Below are 9155 nucleotides of genomic sequence, written 5' to 3'. Positions count from 1 at the left end.
AGGCTAGGGTCAAAATTTTGGCTGTCCTTGCAGCCCTTCTATTTCTCTAATTTTTGGTCTGCAAACTTAGGTTGTTAACCCTCCAGAAGAGAAGCTTCTTATTATTACCCTACAACATAGGCAGTTGAGCTTAACCTTACTATCTGTCTGAACATCAAAAACCACAGGCATAAAATGGAACAGGCATTTTTCATCAAGTATTGGTATGTTAAAGTTGAAGTCCCTACAGAATATGAGGAAAAAATAAAAAAAATTTAAAAAACAGGAATAAACTGTTACCTATTTTTATACAGAAATTTAGAAATCTAACCATATACAGTATTGTAGCAGGACAAGCCTGTGACTTTTTTTTTCTTATCTCCTGTTTTCATTTATTACTCTTTTTAAAATACAAACATTTACTTGCAAGACACTATAGCAGTAATTGGCCAATATGTTGTTGATTTAAGCTTCTACTTTTTCTTATGTAGGAGCTCACTGCTATGAGTTTCCCACATAAAACTGCTTTCATTGCATCCAATAAATTCCAGTATTTTTAGCATTATCATTTAATTGTAGGTAATACTTAATTTTTTCTTAAGTTTCATTTATGTGTGTGTGTTTTGGGGAAGGGTCTACAGGGTTTTCAGCATCTCACTACTGGATTGAACTCATAGTGATCTGCCTGTTTACCCCTTCCCAAATGCTGGGATTACAGGTGCACCACCACTCCCATTCTCAATTGCTGTCTCTGCACGTCTCAGGAGCAGGGCCTGGATGGCAGGCCTGGGGTTTGAACCCATGGCCCCTACACCTGCTTGCAGGTGCTTTAATCCTCTGAGCTGTTGGGCTGGCCCCTTTAAATTTCATTTGTGAACCAAGAGGTTAGTATCTAATTTTCATTTGTTTAGGAATTTCTTGTGGTTTATTTTGCCATTAACTTCAAATTTCATTGAAGTGTGGTCTAATAATATGCATGGGATAATTTTAATTCTTTTCCTTTGTTTAAGAATGTTCTATGAGTCAGACTGTGATCTATTTTTGAAAATATTCCATGTGTAGCTGAGAAGAATATCTACTCTGATGTAGTGTGAAACACTCTGTAGTTATCAACTAAGTTCATTTTATCGAAGATTTACTTCAGTTCTGGTATTTCTAGCTGATCTGTCTCTTTGTGACTATAGGGTATTGAGGCTCCACATCACAATTGTACAACTGCTAATTTGATTTTTTATGTCTATTATTTGTTTATGTAGCTGTATATCCTGGTATTTGGTGCATACGTAGTTACGACTGTTATCTATTCCTCTTGGAAGTTTTCCTTAATAAGCATATGGTAACCTTCTTCAATTCTCCTGATTAATTTTGGCTTGAAATACACTTTGTATTCCAATAAGATATCCCTGCTTTTTCCAGGCTCCTGTGATATGGAGGGTTCCTTTACTTTCAGACCATGATTATTTAAATTTAAATTTGTGTTTCTTGAAAACACCATATTGTTGGATCTTGTTTTTTTTTCATAACATGCAAATTTTATTTTTTAAAAATTAATTTTATTGAGGAAAAATTTCAATGAGACAGTTTCAAGACAGGTTATTAAGAGATTTACAATAATAATTATTATTTTAAAAATATTTTTATTTTTTAAAATAATTTTATTGATAAACAAATAGCAATGAGACAGTTTCCGAACCAATTACTAGCACAGTTTCAATAATTAATACATTGCATATTGTTGTCTTAGTGGTTATTCATTGTACAAGATGCAGACATGATATCCTGTCCACAAACACTATTAGAACAAATCTGTCTATTCATTGAATTAAGAGAATGCAGCTGTATATCTATCCTAACTATTTTGTGTATACAAATGCAAAATGGTCATTCATTTGTATTCCCCTTTTTGGTTAGTTTTGTCAGAGAAGGGCATTCTATTGTCATTTAAATATTATAGGTGCATGAATTCAGCAGAATATTCCAATATACTCCAGTAGTCCATAATAGTAGTAGGTTTTCCTTAGGACTGGCAATGTCAGAAGTCGTTGACTTGAGCATTTTAAGTTCAGCATATTAATATGGCTTTAATTTTTATACTTCATTTTCATACTTTTCTTCTGGATGGTTAAGATCAAGATAAAGCAAGACCTATATAACAAGAAATGTAACTTTTGTATCTGCCAAGGTCAATCAAATCCCCTCAGGATTTATCTTGACACCCTGTACCGCAGTTTACAGATCTTTTGTCATTGTCAGCCATATGGATGAGTCACAGCCATTGCTTGACCAACTTGCTCTCTGTGAAAGCCTGAGAGAATGTTTTCTCTCCCTATGACTTTTCTTAGGCACACTGTACATCATTGATCACTTTCCTCTGTGGCTCCATAATTTCCTTAAACAGAAAATTTGGGACATCACTGAGTTACATGATGTTATAGTACAGGTTCTCTTATGTCCTGAGTCCTCACTGACCTTGAAGGGCCAGGGCCAAAATGTTGGCTATCATTGTAACCCTTCTTTTTCTCTAATTTTTTGTTCTGAAACTTAATTTGTTAACCTTCCAGAAGAGCAGCTTAAATATATTATTACCTTGTGACATAGGCAATTGAGCTTACAATCACTATCTTTTTGAATATCAACCCCCTTACACATAACATAGAATAGGTATTTTCAAACAATTGTTTATATGCCAAACTTTAAATCCCTATAGAATGTGAAAAAATAAACAAAAAAAATAAAAACAAACAATTACACATTTTTACATAGAAATTTAGAAATCTGTCCCTATAAAACATTGTAGCAGGACCGTTGTATGAATTTTTTTCTCTTGACTCTTATTTTCTTTTATTACCTTTTTAAAAACAAACATTTATTTGAGAGATATTATAGCAGTAATTGATATGATATAAGAAACAGCACGTATTTAGAAGACCCGAATGACAGGCATACCAAGAATGACCCTAGTATTACACATTGCTATCCTCCATGCATTTGATTAGTTCACAGCATCAGCATATATAGTTGGATCTTGTTTCTTGATCTATTGTGCAAGTCTATTTCTTTTGATTTGTGAATTGAGACTATTTCCATTAATGGCTATTTCTTATATGTATCAACTTAGCTTTGTCATATTATTTTTCTTTTGTAGCTTCCCTTTATTTCCTCATTGTTTAATTACTTGTCTTGCCTGGTCGATTCATTCTATTCCAGTAGATTTTTGAGCTTTGTTCTTTCATTCTTGAATTTTCTTCAGAACATTTTGGAGTGTTGGTATGGTGATCATGAATTTCTTCTATGTATTCTTTGGCATGGAACCATCTTATTTCTCTATCAATTTTGAAATATAGTTTTATGAACTATATCAATCTGAGTTGGGTGTTGTTTTCTTCTAGGGCTTGAAATACTTCATTGCAAACTCTTTTAGATTTAAAGGTTGTATTGAGAATTCTGCTGTGATACTGATGGGTTTTCCTTAATAGGTGATATGTTTCTTTTTCTCTAACAGCTTTTAGTAATCTGTTTTCTAATCTTGAATTAATATACCTTGGTATAGATTATTTTGATCATGGCTAATTTGAGTTCTATATGCCTTACTTTTTATTCTGTGCTTCTTCTTTTATTTTCGTGGTACCAGAGATGAATTCAGGACCCTGGGCCTTCCAGGCAGGCACTTATTCTACTGAGCTATCTCTCTGGTCCTTAAGCTATCACCCCAGCCATCTATATGCATCACTTAATCTATGTGCTTAAGAAAAGTCACATGGAGAGAAAACATTCTCTCAAGCTTTCACAGAGAGCAAATTGGCCAAGCAATGGCCATGACTCATCCACATGGCTGACACTGACAATGGATCTACAATCTGAGGTACAGGGTCTCAGGATAAATCCTGAGGGGATTTGACTGACCTTATCAGATACAAAAGCTACAATTCTTGTCATGTAGGTCTTTCTTTATCTTGGTTTTAACCATTCTGCAGAAAAGTATAAAAATGAAGTACTGGAGATAAAGCCTTGTTGTTATGTTGAACTGCAGGGGACTCAGGTCAACAACTTCTGACATTGTCAGTCAGGCGGAAGACCCAATACTATTGCGGACTACTGGACTATTTTGGAATATTTTTCTGAGTTCACACACCTATTATATTTAAATGATGGAACTAAACAAAAAAAAGTTATAGATGAATGACCAATTTGTATCTGTGCATTTTAAATGGTTAGCATAGATATATAGCTACATTCTATTAATTCAAAGAATAGATTTTATCTAATTGTGTTTGTAAATAGGATATCATGTCTGCATCTTGTACAACAAATAATCAGTAGGAAGGCAGTATGCAATGAGTTAATTATTGGAACTGTCCTACCAATTTGATTTGAAACTGTCTCATTGCTATTTATTTCTCAATAAAATTATGGAAAAACATCTTATCTGTCAAATTCTTTTTCCTGCTAATCAAATTTTCTGCTTTTGTGAAGTGGTTTTTATTTTGTGTGCTATCTCCTGATTTTCATTTATTCTAATCAATCTCAAGTTATTCTTTTCATCATCTAGAAGCCGTTGGATTAGTTTCTTGTAGTCCCTTGATATTTTTAACAAGTCTTGTTTTCTGATTGCTAAACATGCTCATTTGTTCTATACCTTAAGTTACTGCTTTTTAATGTATATGGTACAGGGTCTCACTACGCAGCTCAGACTCATAGTGATCGTCCTGTCTCAACCTTACCAGCGCTGGGATTACAGGCATGCACCACCACGCCCAGTTTTAATGGCCGACACAGTGCACCCAGGATTCTGGGGCTGGCACAATATACAGACCTAGGAATTGAACTTGGGTCCTAGAAGTTGCCAGGCAGTGGCTTAGATGGCTGAGATATCCCCAACCTTGACCCAACCTTTTTTAATCCAATGATTTTTCTTTGAAAACTGGTCAGTGAACTATGTTTAATAAGCCAAATTCGACTGTGACTTCTTTTTATATACTCTGAAAGCCCAGAATTTTTAAAAATGCTTTTTAAAGATGAAACAAATATTCAAAGAAGAATAAATTTTCATAATGTGTAAAAGTTATTTGAAAATTTTGTTTCTGTAAATAAAATTTTGTTGCAGCACGTAGTTTGTGTGTTGTCTAATGGCCGTTTTCACAATCAATAGCAGACTTGAATAATTATTGGAAAGATTTCATGGTTTTTAAGGACTATTTGCTCTCTAGTCAATTACAGTAAAAGTTTGCTGATTCCTGATATAAAGTACACTAGCTCAGCAGAGTATATATTCTGAATATTTTTATGACTCTGGTATTACTAGTCTTTGCAGTGCCCTTATATCGCTAACTCTTTCTACTCTCTTTTTGTCACTCAAATAATGAATTATTTCAGATTGCATGGTGCTTTTTTCTATATGGAAAGGAAGAAGCTGCCACTTTCTGTAATGGGGGTGACAGGAAAAATATTTACTTGGTCTTCTAAGTTGGGACAGTTTTCAAAAGTATAAATATCACCTTGACTTGATTCTCAGAAGGATTTTTTTATTGATGTAAGTATGAATTTCAAGTACCTTGACGAACAGTCTTTTAAATGCCTTTGATTTATTAACATCATTTCATGTCCTGAGATTTTGTGATTGTGATTAGTGATGATGAGATAAAATCCTATAACAATGTTTTTTTTGTATATCAGGATTATATAAAGGTGATAAACTAGTCAATAGCAAAATGTTATTAATAAAATGTTCATTTCTATGAATTCTTTGAACATCTATATATAAGTCTTTAGGGTAGGCAAAGTAAATTCCATTTCTGATTTACTGATGAGGAAATGGATAAAATGTTAGACTAAAAGGTAACTAATTACATATTGGTATAGCTAGAGCAAGAATCCTGGCCTCTTGACTTCTAATCCTGTGTTATTTCCACTAAACCACTTGACTATTTACTGGGTACAAAGCATTGCATGGAGCACAGTGGGAACTTACAGTGAAATAATACTTACAATAGTACTTATATTTAAATGCTACTTCAAACTCCCCCCTCCCACAAACATTTATTTTTCTATTCTGAAATTAGTATATATTAGATTACTCTTGTTCATGCTGTCTTGTTTAGTAGCTGTCAAGTGAATTTATATACACTTGAGTTTTACATTGTAAGCGATGTAACACAATTGGTATCTAGAGGAAAAAGCCTTTTATCTGTTAACTCCTCCTTTATTGATTCCATGTTATATAAGAATAGAACTGAAGGAAGAAATCTTTTGTAATTTTAGTCTTTGACTATTACTGTACATGCAAAGGATGTTTTAGACATTTTTTAAAAATTAAAAAAGGCAAACAGCTTCTTGGTATGACAGGTTATATGGGTTTTAAAAGGATGAGAAACAGCAGTCTTCATGATACTAGAAAAAAGTTTCTTTCTAATGAGAGCAGTGGGGTAGAATCTGGTTTACCTAACTGATAAGTAAGACAATTTAAAAATTATCTGTATATCTTATCATTTTGAAAATATGGAAAGTATTTTTTCTGATCATAAAGTTGTTACATACTCATTACAAAAATATAGACACTGTGGGAAGCTAATAAGGGCTTATCTATGACCTACTCAAGGATATTTACTCTATATTAAAATTTTCTTGTGTTTTACTTTAGGTAATTTTTCCCCCCAGACTGTAATGGACAAACCCTTTGATTGTCAGAAAAGGCTTGGGTATGCTGCTAAAACATACAATCTTCAAATTTCAGGCAGTTTGACTGGAGATGTAGTTCTGGAATAGAATATCTGCCTGGCATGTATAAGGCTGTGGGTTGAAGCCCCAGAAAATAACACAAATAAAACAAAAACAACTCAGGGATCTTCTTCTTCTTTTTTTTTTCCAGAACCAGGAATTCAACTCAGGTCCTTGTGCTTGTCAGGGAAGCGCTTATTCTACTGAGCCATCTCCCCAGCCCCAACTCAGGGATCTCAATCCACTGAAGTTCATTTCTTGATCATGCTTCAAGTCTTGCACACATGCGTTCAGCACTCTTATTCATATTGCCATTTGCTCAGAACTGTATTGAGGCTCCTGTGAAGCTGATATCTGGAAGTTGCTATGGTACAGTGGAAAAGAGTTCAGGAAGCTTCTGTTTTAGAAATTAAATTTTCTCCAGAATAGAAGATATGGATGCAACTCCAAACACACTCAGTGACCTTATCTTTTTCTTTTCTGTATTTAGGACAGGTTCTACAGGATCTCACTATGTAACTCGGACTCATAGTGATTCTCCTGTTTTCAGCCTCCCAAGTGTAGCTTCCCAAGTGCAGTCTCCCAAGTGCCATCTCAATAGCTGTCTCAGCATGCCCTCTGGGCAGAGCTGGCACAACACACTGGAGATTGAACCCTGGCTATTGTGCTCTGCCTAAGCAGGTGCATGAGCTTTAGACCTCTGAGCTATCAGGTCAGCCTCTTTATTATGTTTTTTTCACTTATGTATTTAGTATAGGGTGTCACTATGTAGCTCAGCTAGGGCTGGCAAGATATCTCAGCAGACTAAGCACCTGCTTTGGCAAGCACAGGGACCAGGATTGAATTCCCAGTCTCACATGCTGTGCCAACACCACCCCTGGGGTACTCTGAGCAAGCAACCCAGTCTTGGCATGGTAGGGCATGCCCGTAATCCCAGTGCTGGAGAGGGATTACTCCAGCTTTAGTCTGCTGAGCTATCTGGCCAGCCTCGTTTTTTATTTTTTTTTCACTTATGTATTTGGTATAGGGTCTCACTATGCAACTCAGACTCATGGTGATCCTCCTGTTTTCAGCATCACCAGCGCTGGGATTACAGGTGTGCGCCACCATGCCAGAACTGGGTCGCTGGCTCATTGTCCTGCAGAGGCGGCGTTGGCACAGCATGTGAGACTGGGGATCCAACCCTGGTCCCTGTGCTTGCCAAAGCAGGCGCTAATCTGCTGAGCTATCTTGCCAGCATTAGTGACCTTATCTTTGACAAAAGAGCCAAACATGTTCACTGCAAGAAACATAGTCCCTTTTATAAGTGGTACTCAAAAAACTGGATCTCCATGTGCCACAGACTAAAACCTCACCCATGTCTATCAACATGCATTAAACTAAAGTCAGTATGGGTCAAAGACCTAAACATTAAAATAGAAACACTAAATCTACTGAAAGATAAAGTATGTAGAAATCTTGAAGATGTAGGAGTAGGAAAAGACTTCATGAATAAAACCCAGGCCACATGGGAAATTCTGCAAAGAATCAACAACTGGCATCTCACCCTATTTAAAATATTTACACAACAAAATAAATCACCAGAACGAGAGACAACCCAAAGAGCAGGAAAAAAAAAAACTATAACTAGTTTTTCCTCGGACAAAGGACTTATATCTGGTACATATAGAGTATTTTAAAAATCAGGCACTCTCAGATTCAAAATCCCAATTACAGAAAATAGGCATCTGAGATGAATACACGTTTCTTAGATGAAGAAATGCAAGTAAAAAATAAATATATGAAAAAATGTTCGACATCACTGAACATTTGAGAGCTGCAAACGGAAACAACACTGAGATTCCATCTCATCCCAGAAAGAATGGATATCATCAAGAAATCAATCTATAATGAATGCTGGCATGGCTGTGGGGAAAAGGGAACCCTACACTACTGTTGGGAGTGTCGACTGATACAATCACTTTGGAAATCAGTGTAGAGATTCCTTAAGAATTAGGATTGCAAGTTCCAGTTAGATCAGCTACTCCCCTTCTGTTATCTTCCCAGAGAATTTAAAAAATCACACTAAACTGATATGTGTGCACCTATGCTTATAGCAGCATAATTTGTAATAGCTAAATCTTGGAAATAACACAAATGCACATAAACCAAGAAATGGATAAAAAGATGTGGCTTTCTAATATAACAGAGTACTGTTCAGTCATAAAGAAGGATAAACTTGAGACTTTTGCAAATAAATGAATGAAACTCGGGACCATATTCATAAGTGAAATAAATCAAATCCACATTTGTAAATATCAAATGGTCTCCTTAGGGTGAGAAGCTGAATGAGAAGTTGAATGAGTAAATAAGATTCCACATGTACAATAGATACTGTGAATCAGGAAGAAACTGCAAAAGAAAAGAGAAAATGTGATGAAAGAAAGGAGAAAAGAAGTAAGGGAAAAGGAAAATATATATAT

This window comes from Octodon degus, unplaced genomic scaffold (assembly GCF_000260255.1).
Source record: "Octodon degus isolate 3935 unplaced genomic scaffold, OctDeg1.0 scaffold00041, whole genome shotgun sequence".
In the NCBI taxonomy this organism is placed as follows: Eukaryota; Metazoa; Chordata; class Mammalia; order Rodentia; family Octodontidae; genus Octodon; species Octodon degus.
This window is presented reverse-complemented; position numbering follows the sequence as displayed.